The sequence below is a fragment of the Coregonus lavaretus genome, assembly GCF_964263955.1.
Source record: "Coregonus lavaretus genome assembly, chromosome: 24".
In the NCBI taxonomy this organism is placed as follows: domain Eukaryota; kingdom Metazoa; phylum Chordata; class Actinopteri; order Salmoniformes; family Salmonidae; genus Coregonus; species Coregonus lavaretus.
In genome coordinates this window covers 7162645-7187696 of record NC_140011.1, presented here as the reverse complement: position 1 = coordinate 7187696, position 25052 = coordinate 7162645, and the positions used below count along the sequence as shown (strand labels likewise).

The 25052-nt window shown below is 41.0% G+C and overlaps 1 pseudogene across 1 annotated transcript; it reads left to right on the top strand.

The window, feature by feature from the left end:
* Nucleotides 1-14474: 14474 nt before the first annotated feature.
* LOC311099379 (SEC14-like protein 2) lies at nt 14475-22189 on the top strand (annotated as a pseudogene). Its single transcript has 9 exons — nt 14475-15056; nt 16025-16192; nt 19187-19267; nt 19430-19474; nt 19637-19736; nt 20538-20646; nt 20804-20830; nt 21694-21869; nt 22060-22189. The product of its transcript is annotated as an SEC14-like protein 2 (transcript).
* Nucleotides 22190-25052: the final 2863 nt, after the last annotated feature.

The following is a 25052-nucleotide window of genomic DNA, read 5'->3' as shown; positions in this document are numbered from 1 at the left end:
ATTTGGCCCTAAACAGAGAGTACACAGTGGCAGAATACCTGACCACTGTGACTGACCCAAAATTAAGGAAAGCTTTGACTATATACAGACTCAGTGGCATTGCTATTGAGAGAGGTCGCCGTAGGCAGACCTGGCTCTCAAGAGAAGACAGGTTATGTGCACACTGCCCACAAAATGATGTGGAAACTGAGCTGCACTTTCTAACCTACTGCCAAATGTATGACCATATTAGAGACACATATTTCCCTCAGATTACACAGACCCACAAAGAATTCGAAAACAAATCCAATTTTGATAAACTCCCATATCTATTTGGTGAAATACTACTGTGTGCCATCAAAGCAGCAAGATTCGTGACCTGCTGCCAAAAGAAAAGGGCAACCAATGAAGATCAAACACCATTGTAAATACAACCCCTATTTCTGTTTATTTATTTTCCCTTTTGTACTTTAACTATTTGCACATTGTTATAACACTGTACATAGCTATAATATGACATTTGAAATGTCACTATTCCTTTGAAAATGTTGTTAATGTAATGCTTACGGTTCATTTTTTATTGTTTATTTCACTTTTGTTTATCTATTTCACTTGCTTTGGCAATGTAAACATAGAGGGAGAGAGATCTATAATCACTGTAGAGCATTCCATTTAGAAATAGTGTAGAACTGTTCTAGAGTCAGATTGTCTCAGCACAGTAGGGTACAGCAGGATTAGAGAGATATGCAAATTTACAGTCATGGGGCCAGGCTTATGCTTCTCATCAGGGTGTTGTTGGAGGAAGTAGTGTAGGACCTTGAGAGCTTCTGGATAGGGCTGAGTGACTGGACTGTGTGAATGGTCCTGTGAATGAGAGAGAGGGCGAGAGAGTGTGGGGGGAATCAGTAATCAAATAATATCAGACTGCCTCCGTATCATTGATCATCAGCCCCCTGAAAGGTGGTAGGTATTCTGTAAATTTTAACTTACAGTATTTCCTGATGTAACTGGATGAAGTTCATGACGATTTGCTCAGATGCCATACTGAGCCCTTCTCCTACAGGTACATTCCGAAGCCCCCCCCCCCCCCCCCCCAGATAGGTAACCATTTACAGTAACTGCAGTTCATTATAAGCCTACTCACTCAATAAGCATGCAGCAGGTACCTCTGGCCGGGCAGCTTCATCTTGTAGCAGGTTGAGTGACTAACTTACTTCCACTAGCTACTAAGCTAGCATGATTATAGCCAGTAGCCAGGTAGGGCTAGCTAGGTAGCCTGCTAGCTAGTCAGTTAACCAGCTTGCTAGCAAATCAGCAGTAACTTTAGCCAGCTGATGCTAGCTAGCCAGGTAGTGCAAGCCAACTTTGTTCAGTTGTTGTTGAGTTCATTATCCCCGAGCCGACTAGGTGAAAAATCTGTCGATGTGCCCTTGAGCAAGGCACTTAATTACCCCTAATTGCTCCTGTAAGTCGCTCTGGATAAGAGCGTCTGCTAAATGACTAAAATGTAAATGTAAATGTAAATATCGGCATGCTAACTTCATGATAAGTTAAGCATCTTAGCTAACATTACTATTTGTATCTTCCTGTCACACAAATGTCTAATCCTTTCTCTGTGCTGTCGACACTACAGCTCAAACCAGACTGCAAACAAACACCACTATGCAATCTTTTTTCGTAAGGGGTCTGATTTCATGGCAATGCTAATATGGCTAAAATTCACTATCTAGCTAACCAACAACTCTGACGATGTATTTGAGAGACAACAAGAGCTCATTGTGCAAATGTATTTATGTTTTCAATAAACATTGGAGACTAAATATAGTTTGCAAGTTGTCAACAATTTAAGCCACCCTTAGGAACAAATATTGCAGTCAGAGTGCAGTATAACTGCAGTACACTACAGTATAACTGCAGTTAGAGTGCAGTATAACTGTAGTTCAACTTACATTGCAGTTATTCTGTAATTACTGCGTCCAAAATAGCACAGTCGACTGCAGTTACTGCACTTTTACTGCAATCTTTTTTTGTCTGTTTTGCCCCATAGTTGCGCAGATGTCAGTTTTGTTGCGAAACAATCAACCTGTCTATAGAACCTGAGTTACGTCAGTAACCTCCGGTAATCCCTAGATTTTTACATTTTAGTCATTTTAGCAGACGCTCTTATCCAGAGCGACTTACAGTTAGTGAGTGTATATATATTTTTTTTCATACTAGATGCAGTTGTAATAAACAGAGCAGTTTCTCCTTTACAAAAAAGATTGCAGTTTTGAAACTGCAGTAAAAGTGCAGTAACTGCAGTCAACTGTGGTATTTTGGACGCAGTAATTGCAGAATAACTGCAGTTATACTGCACTCTGACTGCAATCTTTTTTTGTAAGGGCTGTTTTCCTCCTACAAATGTGGCTCTGTCTTTTGAATGGTTTAAGCTACAACATACAACCCATCACTGAAGGATAAGACTCTCAGGAACACGTACTTACATACTATTTCCCTCTACGTTCTGCCCTTAAGCAAGGCAGTTAAACCCCAAAAACAACTGCTCCCGGGGCGCCGATGATGTCGATTAAGGCAGCCCCCCGCACCTCTCTGATTCAAAGGGGTTGGGTTAAGTGTGGAAGACACGTTTCAGTTGAATGCATTCAGTTGTGCAACTGACTTCCCTTACAAAAAATGTGTTTGAACATTTGAAAACAGTTGGGAATTTTTGTAGTGAATGGGGAGGCCTGAGTTTGAACTGTTTGAAAATGTGAAACAGTTGGGAAAATTGGTAGTGAACCTATGGAGCTGCTGTGTAGTGAGCTTGTGACCCCTTGTAGAATAAAAAAGTAATTTCTGGGTAGGTCTGCCTGAGTATAAGTACAGTTGAAGTCGGAAGTTTACATACACCTTAGCCAAATACATTTAAACTCACAATTCCTGACATTTAATCCTAGTAAAAATTCCCTGTCTTAGGTCAGTTAGGATCACCACTTTCTTTTAAGAATGTGAAATCCCAGAATAATAGTAGAGACAATGATTTATTTCAGCATTTATTGCTTTCATCACATTCCCAGTGGGTCAGAAGTTTACATACAATCCATTAGTATTTGGTAGCATTGCCTTTAAATTGTTTAACTTGGGTCAAACGTTTTGGGTAGCCTTCCACAAGCTTCCCACAATAAGTTGGGTGAATTTTGGCCCATTCCTCCTGACAGAGCTGGTGTAAGTCAGGTTTGTAGGCCTCCTTGCTCGCACACGCTTTTTCAGTTCTGCCCACATATTTTCTATAGGCTTGAGGTCAGGGCGTTGTGATGGCCATTCCAATACCATGACTTTGTGTCCTTAAGCCATTTTGCCACAACTTTGGAAGTATGCTTGGGGTCATTGTCCATTTGGAAGACCCATTTGCGACCAAGCTTTAACTTCCTGACTGATGTCTTGAGATGTTGCTTCAATATATCCACATAACATTCCTTCCTCATGATGCCATCTATTTTGTGAAGTGCACCAGTCCCTCCTGCAGCAAAGCACCCCCACAACATGATGCTGCCACCCCCGTGCTTCATGGTTGGGATGGTTTTCTTCGGCTTGCAAGTCTCCCCTTTTTCCTCCAAACATAACAATGGTCATTATGGCCAAACAGTTCTATTTTGTTTAATCAGACCAGAGGACATTTCTCCAAAAAGTACGATATTTGTCCCCATGTGGAGTTGCAAACCGTAGTTTTTTATGGCGGTTTTGGAGCAGTGGCTTCTTCCTTGCTGAGCAACCTTTCAGGTTATGTCGATATAGGACTCGTTTTACTGTGGATATAGATACTTTTGTACCTGTTTCCTCCAGCATCTTCACAAGGTCCTTTGCTGTTGTTTTGATTAGCACTTTTTGCACCAAAGTACGTTCATCTCTAGGAGACAGAACGCGTCTCCTTCCTGAGCGGTATGACGGCTGCGTGGTCCCATGGTGTTTATACTTGTGTACTATTGTTTGTACAGATGAACGTGGTACCTTCATGCGTTTGGAAATTGCTCCCAAGGATGAAACAGACTTGTGGAGGTCTACAATTTGTTTTCTGAGGTCTTGGCTGATTTCTTTTGATTTTCCCATGATGTCAAGCAAAGAGGCACTGAGTTTGAAGGTAGGCCTTGAAATACATCCACAGGTACACCTCCAATTGACTCAAATGATGTCAATTAGCCTATCAGAATCTTCTAGGGCTCCCGAGTGGCGCAGCGGTCTAAGGCACTGCATCTCAGTACTTGAGGCGTCACTACAGACCCCCTGGTTCGATTCCAGGCTTTATCACAACCAGCCGTGATTGGGAGTCCCATAGGGCGGCGCACAATTGGCCCAACGTCGTCCGGGTTTGGCCAGTATAGGCCGTCATTGTAAATAAGAATGTGTTCTTAACTGACTTGCCTAGTTAAAATATAAAAATAAAGCCATGACATAATTTTCTGGAATTTTCCAAGCTGTTTAAAGGCACAGTCAACTTAGTGTATGTAAACTTCTGACCCACTGGAATTGTGATACAGTGAATTATAAGTGAAATAATCTGTCTGTAAACAATTGTTGTAAAAATTACTTGTGTCATGCACAAAGTAGATGTCCTAACCGACTTGCCAAAACTATAGTTTGTTAACAAGAAATTTGTGGAGTGGTTGAAAAACAAGTTTTAATGACTCCAACCTAAGTGTATGTAAACTTCCGACTTCAACTGTAAATGTTAGACCTGTGAACACTACGAGCGACAAGAAACCTCAAGAGAGATAAACCACAGAAAACTACAGAATACATGTCTCCTAGACCATTTCTAGGTGTATTGTGTCCTTCATGTCTGGGCCACAATGACAAAAACATTGATGCCATTCTTTGTGATGCACCTGATTGTTTTAATGGTGTGATTGATATGAGTGAAGGCCATATGGGTTACATTTCCCAACCGGACGATTCAACAGTGAAGATTTTCACACAGCTGCCTCAACACACTTTTTTAGCCAAAAACCGGGAGTTTTTCTCCAGCGTTTCACATGAGAGAATGGCTTAAGATAAGACTTGCTTTATGTCAGATCGAACAGGCCCTGAGTGGAACATCCCTGCCTGGGTACGCATTGGAAGAGGAAGTCTGTGGTCGAGATGATTTAAAAGCCATACGAATCTCTTCAGTAGCATATACAGTGAGGGAAAAAAGTATTTGATCCCCTGCTGATTTTGTACGTTTGCCCACTGACAAAGACATGTTCAGTCTATAATTTTAATGGTAGGTTTATTTGAACAGTGAGAGACAGAATAACAACAAAGAAATCCAGAAAAACGTATGTCAAAAATGTTATAAATTGATTTGCATTTTAATGAGGGAAATAAGTATTTGACCCCTCTGCAAAACATGACTTAGTACTTGGTGGCAAAACCCTTGTTGGCAAATATAGATTGCAAAATAGTTGGGAAGAGATCTTTGATGTACCGATCCCATGGCATAGTGTTTATGAACTGACACGCAAAACGACACCGGATTCAAAAATTAGAATCTTTCAATTTAAATTATTATATAAAATCCTTGCTACCAATAGAATGTTATTTATATGGGGGATACAATCTTCCCAGCTCTGCAGATTTTGCTGTGAAGAGACGGAATCATTGGACCATTTGTTTTGGTTCTGTCCATTTGTAGCTTGTTTTTGGACACTGGTCCAGGAATGGCTAAAGGATTGCAATATTTACCTGGAACTAACCTTGCAGATAGCATTACTGGGTGATCTGAAAAGTCATAGTCAATCAATCAATAATATAATAATACTTTTAGCAAAACTGTTTATTTTTAATTCACAATCTGTAGCAGCAATGAGAATAGAAAGGTTCAGAACTTTTGTAAAACATCACAGTACGGTTGAAATATATATGGCAAATAGAAATCCTATATGGATGGTGTTAAGAGATAGATGGGAGGTATTGAATAGAGTTGAAGGATGGGACTAATAACAAATAACAACAAATAATAACAAAGATAGCTAATAATGTAAAGCATACTGTGTCCATAATAAGTATATAGGTTGTATGTTGGGAGCTTTTGGGAAAGAGCACAGTTAGAAAGATATGGAATATAGAAGCAAACCGGATGGACATCATGAAAACGATCGGAGAGGTTGAGAGTAGAAGAAGTTCAGGAGCAAAAAAAATTAAAATTAAAAAAATAATGTGTATATATATATATATATATATATATATATATATATATATATATATATATATATATATAATAGAATTATTGTAAAAGTAACTCTGTCCATAAGGTGTAGATAGTAAGTATAGACCGGAAGTAGAGGCCTGGGCATTGTTGTTCACTAATTTACTCCAAGTAGGGAAAGGATGGTGGGGTTGAAAAGTAATAAAGGGGAGTATATATATAAAAAATATTTAAAATATTTAAAAAACATGGGGGATTGGAAGTGATGCAGACAATTACATTGATAGAAGATACAATCTATCTGCAATATTAAGCTGATCCATTCCCCCCCAAAAAAAAAAGAAAAAAAAAAAAAAACCTTGTTGGCAATCACAGAGGTCAGACGTTTCTTGTAGTTGGCCACCAGGTTTGCACACATCTCAGGAGGGATTTTGTCCCACTCCTCTTTGCAGATCTTCTCCATGTCATTAAGGTTTCGAGCCTGACGTTTGGCAACTCGAACCTTCAGCTCACTCCACAGATTTTCTATGGGATTAAGGTCTGGAGACTGGCTAGGCCACTCCAGGACCTTAATGTGCTTCTTCTTGAGCCACTCCTTTGTTGCCTTGGCCGTGTGTTTTGGGTCATTGTCATGCTGGAATACCCATCCACGACCCATTTTCAATGCCCTTGCTGAGGGAAGGAGGTTCTCACCCAAGATTTGACGGTACATGGCACCGTCCATCGTCCCTTTGATGCGGTGAAGTTGTCCTGTCCCCTTAGCAGAAAAACACCCCCAAAGCATAATGTTTCCACCTCCATGTTTGACGGTGGGGATGGTGTTCTTGGGGTCATAGGCAGAATGCCTCCTACTCCAAACACGGCGAGTTGAGTTGATGCCAAAGAGCTCGATTTTGGTCTCATCTGACCACAACACTTTCACCCAGTCTTTCCTACAAAAATAATGATTATACATGTAAACATTTATTGGGTATTAAAGTGTAGTATTGTGTGATAATATGTATGATTTATATAAAGGTTTAGTAAAAAAAACATCATATCTCGCCACCTGAAGCTAAAGACAGGCACAAAGTAGTTGACCTCTGTGCATGCTTTTGAAAATACATAAGAACTAACAGATTTGGAGGTATTTGCGCTATTGAATTCAGAACAACCTAAAATGTTCACTTTGGAGTCTGGACTATATGCCACTGAAGAGATTCGTATGGCTTTCAAATCATCTCGACCACAGACTTCCTCTTCCAATGCGTACCCAGGCAGGGATGTTCCACTCAGGGCCTGTTCGATCTGACATAGAGCAAGTCTTATCTTAAGCCATTCTCTCATTCGAAACGCTGAAGAAAAACTCCCGGTTTTTGGCTGAAACAGGGTGTTGAAGCAACTGTGTGTGAAAATCTTCACTGTTGAATCATCCGGTTGGGAAATGTAACCCATATGGCCTTCACTCATATCAATCACACCATTAAAACAATCAGGTTCATCACAAAGAATGGCATCGATGTTTTTGTCATTGTGGCCCAGACATGAAGGACACAAAATACACCTAGAAATGGTCTAGGAGACATGTATTCTGTAGTTTTCTGTGGTTTATCTCTCTTGAGGTTTCTTGTCGCTCGTAGTGTTCACAGGTCCAACACTTATTTATACTCAGGCAGACCTACCCGGAAATTACTTTTTCATTCTACAAGGGGTCACAAGCTCACTACACAGCAGCTCCATAAGTTCACTACAAAATGTCCCAACTGTTTTCAAATGTTCAAACACATTTTTCTTTAAGTTCAACAAGGTCACTACACCACACATCAATCACCAGGCCATTACTTTTTATTTCAAACATTTGCTTTACTTCAAAGACACAACTGCACTGTCAAGTTACATAAGTACACCCTAAATAGCATGAGAACATCCCGACAGGATGTCCTTAAAAGGGCATAAACACATTACATTTTTCATAACTTCTACATGACTTTTAACCAAATTTCCATTACCAATAATTGGTGGTGTCTCCATGTTGCCTACATGAAAAAGTCAGCATAGAGTAAATGTAGTATTGACACTAGAAGGCTACTATCTCCTGTCATTGGACCCTTGATCAAGGCACTTATCCCCCTACAAAGTAGAATAACTGCACTGTCGGTCAACCCCCCCATCTGGAGAGATACTGGGTGTGCAGGCTTTTGATCCAGCCCTGAAACACACTGAGTCTGCTTATCAACATTGCAACCAAATACTTTTATGTCTTTATACAATTATTCCCTCATTCAATGGATCAGGTAGGTTACTTCAAAGCAAGTTAGCTAACTAAGACATGTTTATCTATAACCTTATGAGGCTAAAATAGTCACGTTTCAGGGGATATCTATGCACAGCATGGAAGTTATTTGTCAATTAGGCTTTTCCTCTAATATTTTTAACATTGTCGGAATTACATGGCTAGCCTACTGTTTAATAGAGGTGAATCCCAGCTTTCAAATAACGGTGTCAGATGTATTTCTCAACAGTCAACGACAGTTATGCTTATAGCTAAATAGTTAACTAGCAGCAAATAAACTCGAACAAAGTGGAATCAGGATATGAATGCCCACTCTCCATTGCTATTCATTGCAGATCCTGCCTTCATTACACTTTGATCAACATTTTTGCAGGGGTATAGACAGAAATTCGTTGGTGGATAGGCCTGCTGAGGATATATATCTTAATAATATTATTAATATATATATTAATAATAATGTATTTTTTGTTGTTTTTTGATCAATCTGATTGGGTGGGCCTGTGTCCACCCAGGCCCACCCATGCCTAAGCCCCTGCCTTTCTGTGTGAATCCGGGCTGGTGATATCCCTCTTTGTTTTATAGAGGAGCCTGTAATAATAATAATAATAATATGCCATTTAGCAGACACTTTTATCCAAAGCGACTTACAGTCATCTGTAAGCAGTTCCCCAAAAGGAAACAATGGGGGTGCGGGTACTGGTGATCTGGACAGCTCCTGCCGAAGTCAAGCACTGGATAAAACCGTCCCTGTCCACTCATTATTTAGTAGATTATATAGTAAGACATCATAAGGCTTTAGCGTTTTTAACCTGCCTCTCTACTAATTGCCTACTAGATTATATAGCTAGATATCACAAGGTTATTCGTTTTTTCCTGTCATCACACTATACCTATTTAGAAACAGAGACAATTAATTGATAAAAGCATTATTGACCGTCAAATATTGGAGATCTTTATTTTAAAACTTGCTCCATTCAAAAATGAAAATCACTCATTCATTTGCGTTATGGCAGCATTTCCCAAACTCGGTCCTGGGGACCCCAAGGTGTGCACGTTTTGTTTTTCTGCCATAGTACTACACAGCTGATTCAAATAATCAAATCTTGATGATGAGTTCATTATTTGAATCAGCTGTGGGCAAAACCCAAAACGTGCACCCCTTGGGTCCCCAGGACCGAGTTTGGAAACGCTGTGTTATGGTAACCTCAAATATTGTGCCTATAAAAACAGTGCACAGGAAGATAATGATTCAGGACTACAGAGAGCTACTGGTCTGCAACAGAGACAAATGGAAAGTCGCTCACCCATGATTCAGCACCATGGCAAGAGCAGTGTGCAAGTTTTTATTTTCTCAAGTTTATGCTCCAATAACAACAAGGTTTAATGATGAAATAAGCATTAAATAACTATAAAATAAGCTTTAGTCAAACGAAATTAACGGTTCACACGACATCGATGAAAATTAAAGCTGCCAGTCTGCACTTTAACATCATGGTCATTGTATCATTTAAAATCCAAAGTGCTTGAGTACAGAGCCAAACCAAACAAAAAATTGATCATTGTCCCAATACTTTTGGAGCTCACTGTATAATATGCTATATTATATGATTTCATTAAATCCTGTAATTGGTCTGAGCTGGTGTTGCTTATTTTATAAAGCAATGCACAGCTGTGCCTGTCACTATACCCCCTTGAGGGGCCCCCTGACCTGGGACTAGCGGCTGCTGCTGCTGCTTGTTGGCTGCTGGTGGGGGACCTGTCATATTTGATTAACGTGTAGCCTACCATGTCTGTTGCATGAGCTCAACTTGTCAGGTAATATCTAGCTAGCTAGCTAAGTTACATTCAGGCGAGAATTTGATAGAAAGCACAAATCACCTGCGCTAAAACACAAGGAGCGACAGAATAAGAAAAGTTGAATTGCTTCCTGTGTTCCACTTACAACCTACTTATCCATGTCGTCTTCCTTGCAACAAGACAACCGTGATGATGGTGATGATGTCATGATGATGGCAACCACTTGTTGCTTGTTCTAGCGCTACCTCTAGCCTGACAGCAATTAATGAGGCGGGTGTTGATGTAAGCATGGCCTCGCGACCGTTGCAATAAAAAACAACAACAACAAGGCGTTCTATGTGCATTGCTGCGCACACAACATCAAATTCATTCCAATGGATGCTGCATGTTCCCTGTATAGCGCAAAAGTGTTTTGGGGTACACTGCTTTTTGACTTCTAGCTTCCCAAGGATTAAAATACTTGAGGAGGAACAGGAAAACATGCAGCTGGAGAGAGCCGTTCTCACGCTGAAGAGCATATCAGACACAAGGTGGGCCTCCAGGAAACAGGCCACAGAAGCGGTTATACAGAGCCTGCCCGCGATCCTTGAAGCCCTGCGCGGAATAAAGCACCATAACCATACTGCACCAAAAACGGCCTCTGAAACCAATGGCCTGCTATAAAAAATGAGCACATTTGAGTTTAAAATTATGTTGGTGTTTTGGAACAGTTTACTAAAGAAGACGTACATGCTTTCTAACTATCTGCAAAAGGATTCGATAGATGGCGTGGATCTAATTGATCTAATTGGCATCTGTATGGCAGAGATCAGACAGATGCGCACAGATGAGGCCTATGACAAGATGGAGAACACTGCGAAAGAGATGGCCCGACAAAACAACGCAACAACTGAGTTTGCAGAGGAGAGAGCGCGCAAGAGGAAAAGGTTTCATGACGAGGGAGCAGAGGACGAGCCAATCCAGGAAAGCAGAAGGCACTTAAAGTTTTATGGGGCAGTTTGAGAATCGATTTACCGACTTCAGAGAAATGGAACGAGTATTCTCTGTGCTCAACACAAAGCCTCCTGGTGCAGAAAATAACATGCTTGAGCTCGCACATTTCTACTCAGAAGACGCAGTCCTACCATTCCTCATTGCCAACGACATGCACCGAGCATATCCAAATCTGACTATTCTCCATATAATCTACAAAACCATTCCCATCAGTGCCAGTGCCGAGCGAAATTTAAGCCGCCTGAAGCTCACCAAGAGCTACTTGCTTGCATGCATGAATGACCCCAGCCTATCCAAACTCACTTTGCTTTGTACTGAGCGGGACATAGACATTGATAAAGACAAAGTGGTTGGCAGGTTTGCCAACATGAAGGAGAGGGGGATGACGTTTTAAAACGGGACCTTGAGTTGTACATATAGTTCGTTCACCTGTTGGGATTATTATTTTTGTTCTATTGACTGCATGATGATGGAATTAACAAATGGACTAGACTTAATCAAACTACAACATCGCTACATCGGCTGGGCAGAGACAACCTGGTGAGTGAAACATCCTTTTTTATTGGTCTTTGGTTAAGATGAAAGCAGTCAGAATGTTATTACAGGCCCTCTTGCTTATCACATCTCGGCACCTATAGGCAGTGTGTGTGTGTGTGTGTGTGTGTGTGTGTGTGTGTGTGTGTGTGTGTGTGTGTGTGTTGTGTGACACTGCCTGCCTAACTCATGTGCTGCTTACGCTGTGACTGTTTTATAGTTGTAGACCGCCGTGTCTACTTTATCTATGAATGTTCGTAGGCCTATTTGTCTGCTAAACGAGCGCCTCATGCGCTGCAATGAATGGTTTTGATGAATCACCGCTTGGGTGCTGCTGTCCATGGTGCTGACTACCTGCAGTTACCACCGCCACCCGCTCGCACCTGTAACACATAGCCTGGACGAATTTGGTTTGCATTAAAAATGAATAAGCAGGCATACAAAATGAAATCTTACCTCAATGTATGAAAAATGTATGCACTCACTTAACTGTAAGTCGCTCTGGATAAGAGCGTCTGCTAAATGACTAAAATGTAAAATGTAATGTACTGTTCGATGAATAATATATTTCTTGCTTGAAAATGCGGCGTCCAGTAGAGTCTTCTCCATCAGGACGTGTTGTAGAACTCCTGTCAGGATAATCTGAAGTTCACTTTCACCTGAATTTCACTCTTCACTAGTTTCACCCTGCACCTGTTCCGCTGGTCTGTCATAAGCGAGAACAGTCTCTCCACAAAGGTGTTGGTTACAGAGATGCGAAGAAGAAATGAAGCCAGCATGGTCATGTTTGGCGCCAGTGCCTTTCAACAACATCTTCCACTTCACTCCGACAGGGTCTCTACTCACAATCACTTCCTTCTGGCGTGACAGAGTGATGCAGTATTCGTCATAGAGTGGATCCATGTCAATTACTCTGCTGATTTTGAGGCCTCTGCTCTGTCGGACAGTTCGGAGAAGCTGAAATCCTTCTTTAGTGCCATGACTGCCAAAGGCTTGAGGTAGTTCTTGTATGAGAAATCAAACCACTTCTACAGGTCTTTATGGCTGGCCAGTTGTCATGCAGCCTCACCACTGCTGGCCATATACTTAGCCATCTCATTGGGACATGTCTTCATAAACAAATGCAAACATGTCCTTCAACGCATGGATAAAAAATATATATATATTTTGTGGAGTGTTTGAAGATTTTACTGATTGTGCTTTCAATATCAATCTTCAGCCTGTCCCCTGCCTGGCGCACGCAGTTGTGGACTACTCTAAAAAATACTGGGTTAAAAACATCCCAGCGCTGGGTAAATAGTGGACAAAACACACGTTGGGTTATTTTTGACCCAGCCAGTTGGGTCACTTAGTTGGGTTATTGAGCTATGATCCACCAGGTCAGATCAAAAGACTGGAGGCATGGCTTAGTAGGGGCGTGGCTTTCATATAGTTGTTTTTGGCCACCTGTGAGATAAAATGTAATTCCGGTTAATCTGTTCTGTTGTATTGTCAACACATGTTAAGGTTGAGGACTGACTCTTTTGTAGCTTTATGAGGCTTACACAAGTTGAGTTCCTCAAGTGCTTATGCGTATCCCAATGTTGGGATAGTTACAGCTTTGTTATTAAAATATAAAAATGAACCTTCTGATGCATACGATCACATATTTGTGATCATTGTTGAGTGGTCCCTGCAGCGTACCATCGCAAATATGCTATTGGAAAAGTAGCAACAGAACGTCTACATATGATGCAACGAACGTGTCTAAATAGCATAGTTGTTTAAAAAGCATCTAAACAATGTTTTGTACTGATGGAAAATAAAGGTTTTCACAACTTTATTTCTCAATTTCACCTTTTATTGTAAAAGATAAATGTGAACTTCATCATCCAAGCATTACACGGAACACATCCACAGCCAAACTCATTCCATAAACCAGTTTAAATAACAGGTTGCGCTGACAGAAAAAAAAAAAAAATTAGCGACCTAACAGCTAGACTTGTTTACAATGTACCACATCTCTGGTGAGCACAAGGGAGAAATGTAATATTGTTTAGAAAATAGATACCTGTCAGCTAAGCTAACAGCAGCTATGTTTATGATGGCAGCCATGTTTGTTTATGTTTGACAAGCGAAAACTCCCTAATCCCAAAATGCCATTCAATAAAAGACGCAAATAATCAAAGTCAAAGATAGCTGCGCCCATTGCCCGAATAAGATCAACTTAGTTTGGGAGAAACTCTTGACAGACACTGATAGCTATTGAGTATAGAAATAATGTACGGTTTAAAAAAGAAATGCCTCACTGATGAGGAGATACGAGAAATATTTTGTAATTCTGATGAAGTATCTTTGCATGAGAGTGAGTTGGATCAATCAGATAATGACAAGGAATATATGCCCCCCAACCTTCTGGACTGTGATCATGAGATGTCTGAGGACAATGGTGCCCACCCCAACCTTGCAGGCAATGAGCATCCCTCACCTTCCCAAGATGCTGGTGCTGCTGCCAATCTTGTAGGCTGTGAGGGAGAAGAGGTTGAAGTTGAGGAGGGATGCAGGAAACCAACAGGAATGCATATTATCATATTAGAGAAAATCCCAAGGCTGTCTTCAAATGTATCAAAATTCAGAATGCCTTTTCCCTTCTAAATATGCATATTTATTTGCAGGTACGCTCATGAACTGAAAGAGAAGACTGCCCCTGGCGTTTAAGGGACGCTCTCTAAATGGGTGAACAGTACCATCAGTGAAATGTATGCCTTCCTAGTCACGGTGCTGCTGATGGGGCTAGTGAAGAAGGGCTCTGTGAGGGACTACTGGACCACTGACCCCATGCTGCAGAACCCTTTTTTCCCAACCCTTTTCTCCCCGGACCGCTTCCTTGACTTGCTGAGAGCGCTCCACTTTGTGAACAACACCACTGCCAACCTCACCGACCCCCTTCACAAAATGTTGAATTTCCTTGGCAGCTTGACCACGGCATTTGGAAGAGTGTTTGTGCCTCACAAGGACTTGTGCATTGATGAGTCTCTCATGGCTTGGAAAGGCAGGCTTGCATTCTGCCAATACATCCCATCAAAGCGTCACAGATTTGGAGTCAAGTTCTTTGTTTTATGTGACTGTCTGACAGGATATGTACAGGAACTGATCATCTACACCGGCACCACCACAGATATAAGGCATGTTGAGGATCTTGGCATATCTGGATCAGTTCTGATCACCATGCTGCAGCCTTACCTCGGAAAGGGGCACACTGTATTTGTGGACAACTGGTACAGTAGCCCTACCCTTTTCCAGTACCTTCTGAGGGAGAACGCAGGGGCCTGTGGCACAGTGAGATCCAACAGGAAGGGGATGCCAATATTCAAAAAGAAAATGAGTGAGGTGGAGTTCCAAACAAACGGGGAGAAAATGGCAGTGAAATGGCACGACAAACGCCATGTCCATGTTCTGTCCACTGGGCACACCTCCAAAAAGAACAGGAAAACTGGACTATGTCACCGGAGAGAGGAAAATGAAGCCAGACTGTGTCTTGGAGTAGAACAAGAAGATTGGAGCAGTTGACAAAGTGGACATGCAGAACAGTTTTGTTGAGTGTGCCAGAAAGTCCCTTAAATGGTACAAGAAGCTATTTTTTTCCACCTAATAGACATAGCTCTCCTCAACGGCCACATTGTCCACCAGCAGGTCACAGGACAGGTGATCTCGTGGCTGTAGTACAGGATAAACCTGATGCGGCCGCTCCTTGAGGACCACCACACTCCTCGTCGTCCGTCTACTCGGGGCCAGCCAGCCTCTGACAATCCTCTACACCTCAGTGGACACCACTTCCCAAACGATGTACTTCAGACCACCCTGCTAGGGAAAACCTTCATGTCTTAAAGTAATGATGGACTGTCGTTTTTCTTTGCTTATTTGAGCTGTTCTTGCCATAATATGGACTCAGTCTTTTACCAAATAGGGCTATCTTCTGTATACCCCCCCCCCCCCCCCCCACCTTGTCACAACACAACTGATTGGCTCAAACGCATTAATAAGGAAATAAATTCCACAAATTAACTTTTAAGAAGGCACACCTGTTAATTGAAATGCATTCCAGGTGACTACCTCATGAAGCTGGTTGAGAGAATGCCAAGAGTGTGCAAACCTGTCATCAAGGCAAAGGGTGGCCAAGGGTCCATCAGTACCTTTGTCTGTCTGATGATTGTGTATACCACACATATCTGACATTTAAAAAAAACAGCTTGATTCTCAATCTGTGTAAGACCTACTAATTCTAACTGTATTATGTGGTTTCCCAGGTGCTGGAGAGGTATGTGTCCGGGGTAATGTGTGGGTACGACCTTGAGGGCAGTCCCATTTGGTACGACGTCATCAGGTCCCTGGACCCAAAGGTCTGCTTCTGTCCTGCAATAAACAGGACTGACACAGAGCTGCTCCGCAGAGAGTGCCAGAAACAGACAGAGAATGTACACTTTGAGTTACTATCCTTTATTAGATATGTATTACAATATTACCAGAATTTTGTACATACAGTGCCTTCAGAAAGTATTCATACCCCTTGACTTATTCCACATTTTGTTGTGTTACAGCCTGAATTCAAAATGGATTAAATAAAAAAAAAATCTCACCCATCTACACACAATACCCCAAAATGACAAAGTGAAAACATGTTTGTAGAATGTTTTTACAAATTTATTGAAAATTAAATACAGAAATATCTTGTTTACATAAGTATTCACACCCCTGAGTCAATACTTTGTAGAAGCAACTTTGGCAGTGATTACAGCTATGAGTCTTTCTGGGTAAATCTCAGTAACACTTTATGACACGGTCATAACTATGTCATTAAATGTCATAACAGATTACATAACTTGTCATAACCTGTCATAATATGATCATAACAATGTCATGACCCATATATTTACACCTAGTGACATATATTGTGTTATTTTATGTCTGGTAATGACACCTACATAAGTGTGTAAAAACTCACATTGTAATGACCATATTATGACAGGTGATGACCGTGTCATAATGTGTTATGACGCTAGGTGTCAAGTAAAATGTGACCTAAATCTCTAAATTGTGGTCCTCTGTAGCTCAGCTGGTAGAGCACGGCGCTTGTAACGCCAAGGTAGTGGGTTCGATCCCCCGGGACCACCCATACACACAAAAAAAAAATGTATGCACGCATGACTGTAAGTCGCTTTGGATAAAAGCGTCTGCTAAATGGCATATTATTATTATTATTATTATTATTATTAAATTCTTTCCAAACCTGGATTATTCTTCTCAAAATTCTTCAAGCTTTTTCAAATTGGTTGTTGATCATTACTAGACAACCATTTTCAGGTCTTGACATAACTGTAACTCAACCACTCAGGAACATTCACTATATTCTTGGTAAGCAACTCCAGTGTAGATTTTGCCTTGTGTTTTAGGTTATTGTCCTGCTGAAAGTTTCATTAATCTCGCAGTGTCTAGTGGAAAGCAGACTGAACCAGGTTTTCCTCTGGGATTTTGCCTGTGCTTAGCTCCATTCCGTTTCTTTTTTATCCTGAAAAACTCCCCAGTCCTTAACGATTACAAGCATACCCATAGCATGATGCAGCCACAACTATGTTTGAAAATATGGAGAGTGGTACTCACTAATGTGTTGCATTTGATTTGCCCGAAACGTAACACTTTGTATTCAGGACAAAGAGTTAATTGCTTTGCCAAATTTTTTGCAGTATTACTTTAGTGCCTTCTTGCAAACAGGATGCATGTTTTAGAATATAATTTATTTTCACTCTGTCAATTAGGTTAGTATTGTAACTACAATGTTGTTTATCCATTTCCATGTTTCTCCTATCACAGCCATTCAACTCTGTAACTTTTTTAAAGTCACTCACTATTGGCTTCATGGTGAAATCCCTGAGTGGTTTCCTTCGTCTCCGGCAAATAAGTATCTTTGTAGTGACTGGGTGCATTGATACACCATCCAAAGTGGAATTAATAACTTCACCATGCTCAAAGGGATATTCAATGTCAGCTTTTTCTATTTTTACCAATCTACCATTAGGTGTCCTTCTTTGCGCACTGGAAAATCTCCCTGATCTTTGTGGTTGAATCTGTGTTTGATATTCACTGCTCGATTGAGGGACCTTACAGATAATTGTATGTGTGGGGTACAGAGATGAGGTAGTCATTAAAAAATCATGTTAAACACTATTATTCCACACAAAGTGAGTCCATGCAACTTATTATGTGACTTGTTAAGCAAAGGTTTACTCCTGTACTTATTTAGGCTTGCCATCACAAAGGGGTTGAATACTTATTGACTCAAGACATGTCAGCTTTTCATCTTTTATTAATTTGTAAACATTTCAAAAAACATAATTCATGACAAAAATCTCAATTTAATCTATTTTAAATTCAGGCTGTAACAACAACATGTGGAAAAAGTCAAGGGGTGTGAATACTTTCTGAAGGCACTGGATGTATTACAGTACTTTCTGAAGGCACTGGATGTATTACAGTACTTTCTGAAGGCACTGTATGTATTACAGTACTTTCTGAAGGCACTGGATGTATTACAGTACTTTCTGAAGGCACTGTATGTATTACAGTACTTTCTGAAGGCACTGTATGTATTACAGTACTTTCTGAAGGCACTGTATGTATTACAGTACTTTCTGAAGGCACTGTATGTATTACAGTACTTTCTGAAGGCACTGTATGTATTACAGTACTTTCTGAAGGCACTGGATGTATTACAGTACTTTCTGAAGGCACTGTATGTATTACAGTACTTTCTGAAGGCACTGGATGTATTACAGTACTTTCTGAAGGCACTGTATGTATTACAGTACTTTCTGAAGGCACTGTATGTATTACAGTACTTTCTGAAGGCACTGGATGTATTACAGTACTTTCTGAAGGCACTGGATGTATTACAGTACTTTCTGAAGGCACTGTATGTATTACAGTACTTTCTGAAGGCACTGTATGTATTACAGTATAACAGCATTCTATTCTTATACAATCTCAGTGCCAGAAGCAGGCAGAGAAGGTAAACTTTGACTGAGGATGATTTATGACATACTGTATACTGTATATTACAGTATGACGAGGCGTATGACAAGGCTTTATTCTTTTACTAACCCAGAGAGTGTTAGAGACAGTACAGGCAGACATTTATTAAAGAGATGTATCTCTGTACTCTATAAATGGCTAAGTCGGTAGTGCATGGTGCTTGCAAAGCCAGGAGTTGTGCGTTTGATTCGCGCTGGGGTCATCCATACGTAAAAACTATGCACCCATGACTTTGGATAAAAGCGTCTGCTAAATTGCATAATATCATTATTATATACAGTAGGTCTGAGAAAATGAGATTTGACTTAACATCTCTCTTTCTCTCTCCCCTCTTTCTCTCACGCCCCGCCCCTACCCACCGCCTCTCCTTTACCCTCTCACAGTTGGGGAAGAATGTGGAGGTGATAACCCTGATCTATTACTGTGAGGGGGTGGGCCTGAAGCACATGTGGAAGCCTGGAGAGGTGAGACCACATAATTATATAGATTAGAACATAATATATATATCAATCTCTATGTGTGAGACCACCGTGAATAGGCATAGAAAATAAAAACTGTATTGTCCACACAATGTGTCTGTTGTCTGTCTGTCTGTCTGTCTGTCCCTCTCTCTCATACCGCTGCAGATCCTCACCATGTTCGAAGAGAACTATCCTGAAGGACTCAAGAGGGTGTTTCTCATCAACAGTCATCTAGAGTCTACACAGTAGAGTGTGTGGCTGTGTATGTGTGTGTGCTTTTGTGTGTGTAGTATCTACGGTATGTCTTTGTGCTTGTGTGCGTGTGTGCGTGCCTCTGTGTGTGTGTGTGTGTGTGTGTGTGTGTGTAAGTGTGTGTATTTACAGTGCCTCTCTAAGCTGTTCACAATGGCCTTCAACCAGGTCAAACACTTCATGAGTGAAGAGACACACCGTAATATCATCATTCTGGGATGTGAGTATTGTGTGAACCCATACATAATACACAATAGGGAACCATTATATGTGAAGTATTTTCCTTATCAATATGTAATATAGGAATATTGCCTCTGTAAATGAAAAACCATAATGTTGCTCTTTGTTATGGTATGTGTCTGTCAAGTCCAAGAGAGAGAGTGAGAGAGAATGAGAGCGAGAGCGAGAGCAAAAGAGAGAGAGAGAGAGAGAGAGAGAGCTGTTGTGGAGGTTTCTTTCTGAGGTTTTCAAAAGACAGTTATAGCTGGACACTTGACCCACCAACATTTGAATTGAGACTCCCCCCTAGTGGGCGAGAAGTGACATCCCAACTCGACACAGACAATCGTTTCCCATCGTTTCCCCCTCGGTCCTCGGGACCCGAAGGGGTGAACGTTTTGGGTTTTTCCCTAGCACTACACAACTGATTCAAATAATCAACTAATCATCAAGCTTTGAGGAGCTTTGTGGAGTCTCACGTCAGAGTCTCCACTCTTTTTCTCTCTCTCTCTCTCTCTCTCTCTCTCTCTCTCTCTCTCTCTCTCTCTCTCTCTCTCTCTCTCTCTCTGTCTCTCTCTCTCTCTCTCTCTCTCTCTCTCTCTTCTCTCTCTGTCTCTCTCTTCTCTCTCTCTGTCTCTCTCTCTCTGTCTCTCTCTCTCTCCCTCTCTCTCTCTCATCTCTCTCTCTCTCTCTCTCTCTCTCTCTCTCTCTCTCTCTCTCCTCTCTCTCTCTCTCTCTCTCTCTCTCTCTCTCTCTCTCTCTCTCTCTCTCTCTCTCTCTCTCTCTCTCTCTCTCTCTCTAGCTAACTGGCAGGAGGTGTTGCGTAAGCATATTGACCCGGAGCAGCTCCTGGTGGCGTACGGAGGGAACCCTGACCGAGACTCCTACCTAACACTGGAGTATGGTCCTCTGTAGCTCAGCTGGTAGAGCACGGCGCTTGTAACGCCAAGGTAGTGGGTTCGATCCCCGGGACCACCCATACACAAAAAAAAAAAATGTATGCACGCATGACTGTAAGTCGCTTTGGATAAAAGCGTCTGCTAAATGGCATATTATTATTATTATTATTATCACCACCCCCAGCAGCGTCCTCAGGTAACCAACCTAACATTTACCCCTGACAACTGGCCCTTAACCTTACCTTACTTCCCAACCCTGGCTGTAATCTTTGACCTTAAAGCTGAAATCCGCATAAGGTGAAACAACGCCACTGTTCGCCCCAGCGCCTTGGTTATTGCTTTTGTTTTGTTGATGAAACAGAGGAGAGGAGCATCCGGCAGCGTGTAAAAAAAAATCTGCGGTACATATTCTGGTGTCCTATCGCGCATGCAATGATGTCCAAAGGAAAAGAACAGTGTTGGTTGTTTGAAGTAACTTCTTTGTTTTTGTAATATCTCAAACAGACGTGGCAGTTTCACCAAGTACAGATTCCACCTTTAAAGATGCACTATGCAGAAATCACTCCGCCATTTCCTGGCTGCTAAAATTCGAATAGTTTGCCTAATTTCAGTTTATGTGACAAAACAAGCAGTCATTGTGTAGAGAATCATTGTACCATCTAAACTGCTGTGAAATATGTTTTCCATAACCAACAATATTGTATTTTCAGCTGTTTGAAGCTGGTATACAAAACCGAAAGTAAAAGACGCAAAAACTGAACTTCAGAACAGGAAGCATAGAAATAGCACACATAGAACAGATCCACCGCTTCTTAGACTTGCTGACCGAACACACTAGAGTTACCCCTGACCCCTAATCCTGGAATGGGTGTTTTCCATATTGATTTCGCCTACCCAGTGATGATTTCAGATCAGTGCAGATGAAGGATAGGAGAGGAAGCCACTTTACAGACTCGCCCCTCCGTTCTTCTCCATCTTCCTTCCTCCCTCCCTTTTTCTCCCCACCTTTTTCCCAATTTCTCCCCTCTCCCTCCCTTTCCTCCACCCTCTCCTCTATAGGTGGCAGTTTTCCAGTGATGGGGCAGTCATTTGCTTTGGGGTGTTCATGCGGACCCAGGAGGGGGGTGGGGATCAGAAAGTGGGAGGGTACATGCTGCAGGTGTTGCCTAGTGAACGCTACAACGCACACATGGTCCCAGAGGACCGCTCACTCACCTGCCCCGAGCCTGGAACCTGTGAGTACACACATACACACACACACAAATACAAGTAAAGATACATACACACACATGATTCACAGATACACACGCACATACAAACAAACACACACACACCAGCACATACAAAGTGCACATACTCTCATACATACAAAGATACAGCTGTACAGATACACAGTACTAATTGTGTATTGTGTCCTGTGTGTAGAGATACTGCGTTTTGACAACACCTACAGCTTACTGCAGTCTAAGAAGATCAGCTACACTGTGGATGTTCTACTGCCAGACGACATGTCCAGAGTCCTAGGAGTAACATAGGGGATGGACGGCTGGAGTGACACACACACACACAACACACACACACACACACACACACACAAATATGAGATCTGGGATAGTGAAGATAGTAATGTAATGCCATTTAAACACCACTGTTCTCAGTTATGGGCATTGATATGACAAGTAACCCACAGTTATAACTTTTCCTATTTTCTGTTGACACAAATAATAATTTGTGTAAGCATTTCATACAAGAGTCAGAATTGATTTGAGTTAGGACTATATGGCTTTGTTTTGTTGTAGCCTATTGTGTGAATGTAATACCAATTTTCAGCACAGAAAATACACTTTCCCGGTACTTTCTCAGTGTGTTTAGTGACTTCTGTGTTATTTAGGCTTTATTAGACCAATGTAAAAAGACAAATTGTGCAAATAGGGATATAATTAAGCAATAACGCCCGAGGGGGTGTGGTATATGGCCAATATACCATGGCTAAGTGCCTGGAAACAGCCCTTAGCCGTGGTATATTGGCCATATAGCACAAACCCCAGAGGTGCCTTATTGCTATTATAAACTGGTTACCAACGTAATTAGAGCATTAAAAATACATGTTTTGTCATACCCGTGGTATACGGTCTGATATACCACGGCTATAAGCCAATCAGCATTCAGGGCTCGAAGCACCCAGTTTATAATAAAGGAATGATTATGAAGTGGGCAATTAATATCCTCGCTATCGTTTTGTGTTTTCACTAATGATTTCTCTCATTAACTGTTTCATTAACAGTTTCATTAATGACAGCTGATGGATAGGCTAGATATCTTTATAGGTTGTTTTAGCATAAATAAAGAGATTATTCTTACCCAATGTTAAGATGCACTCATTGTCAATGGATAAAAACAAATTGAATAGTTTTAATATATCAGTAATTCTAGAAAGGCTTTATGTCATAATTGTAAAGTATTTATTTTCAAAATGCAGATGGTCGAAATCTGAATTTTGTACATATACAAATGTTGTATTATCTCGACTTTTAAATGTTCTTGTATCATGTTCTTTTTTTAAGAATAAATCATCACTTGAAAATACATTCGAGTTAATACTTTATCTCTGTAATGAAGCTCATCCCACCCCACTTTTCCAGGAGCGCTGCACAATCAGGGATATTCCGTTTTTGTTCACTAGATGGCAATGTGAGATAAAAACCACAGTCATGGATTGGATTTCTACAGTATGACAAGAGATGAAGCGTTATTATTACATAACTCCAGGTCCCCGCAAAGTCAGAGGGAAAAAACAAACAAATCACAGATCAAAAAAGAAGTAAATCACATCTAGGCCTCCCTCAATATTAAACGGTGACATATTTAAAACTGATGCACACAAATTGAATGACCTAAAGCATTTCATAAGAGATTATATTATTTTATTCACTACACCAGTCTATTAGGCTATATTTAAGACTGTTTAAACTGCATATGGAGCGTAGACTGAAAGACATTTTGTTTTTGTTGTTGTCCACCCTCTGTTGGTTCTCTCAGCTCAAATGCCGCATTCAAAACAACTGGGAATTCAGAACTCAGAAATATCTGAATTCAGTCTGTTCAAGACAATTGGGAACTCGGGGGAAAAAAATAGCTCCGACTGGAAAAATGGTTTTGAACAGTCATCCAACTCAGAATTCCAAGTCGGAAACTCCGGCATCTTTCTAGAACTCTGGCTTTCCGAACTGAAGATCACTGACGTCATGATTTTACCTATTTTTTTCCAGAGTTCCCAGTTGTCTTGAAAGCACCCAAAGTCGTATCCAGTGACCTCGAGGCGTTTAGATATAATGCTGCGTTCAAAACAACTGCGAACTCGGAAATATACGAGGTCAAATCATGACCTCTGTGATCTTTAGGTCGGAAAGTCAGAACTCTAGAAAGGCCTGAATTCCCGAGTTGGAATTCCGAGTTGGATGACCGTTCAAAACTATTTTTCCCAGTCGGACCTCGTTTTATTGCGAGTTCCCAGTTGTTTTGAACGCACTGACGTCGGAAGTCTGAGATTTCCGAGTTCCCAGTTCTGAGTTCCCAGTTGTTTTGAATGAAGCATAAACCCTGGATTGCTGCGGTCGGCCACATTGGCACTCCCGAGAAGGAGTAGTCCTCCATAGGAATTAATGGAATTCTACATTATTTCAATAAAAAACTTCAAGGACTAAATTACATGTATTCAAGTATTTTTGTTGTTGTAGAGGGGACAGTAAGAGTACTTTCAAAAAAGTATACTTTAAAGACATTTATATATATGTGTGTATATATACATATATATTATGTTTAGCTCACATAATTTCATTTCAAAGTATGCATTAAAGTGCCTGTAATAGAATAAACGTGGCAAAAACAAATGTAGACGTTAATAAATGCATTTCTATAGCTTCCAAAATGGTTTTTACAATGGTGGGGGAGTACCAAGATGGAGGCGCCGGTGGTTTCAAAACAGCGCCCCCAATTAGTCATCTAGTGTATATATAAATCATGGTTACATCACTGACAGTGACCGCAGCTGTCTCAATGACACAAATGACCATCGACTATCCATCTGCATCCCCACTTGGCACAGACATCACAGCATTATCCAGATCTGCCTTCGGTTTGGCTGAGTTCAATCTGAAAACAACTTTTAGCTACTGTTGAAACATATTGAACTGAGACCAAAACTGTGTTTCCCACACTGACATTGATGACCTTTTACAAATTCAACCAAATAGTCACGTTGAGGCATTTAAGTTAACTAATTAAGTAAGCCTAAACTGAAAAAGTAATTAACAAACAATAAGTTGATTCAGCCCTTTTTTATCAGGAGCCTCTGGTTTCTCGGAGGAGGCTGGTGTGAGGAGCTCTAGGAGGACAGGCTCATTGTAATGACTGGATTA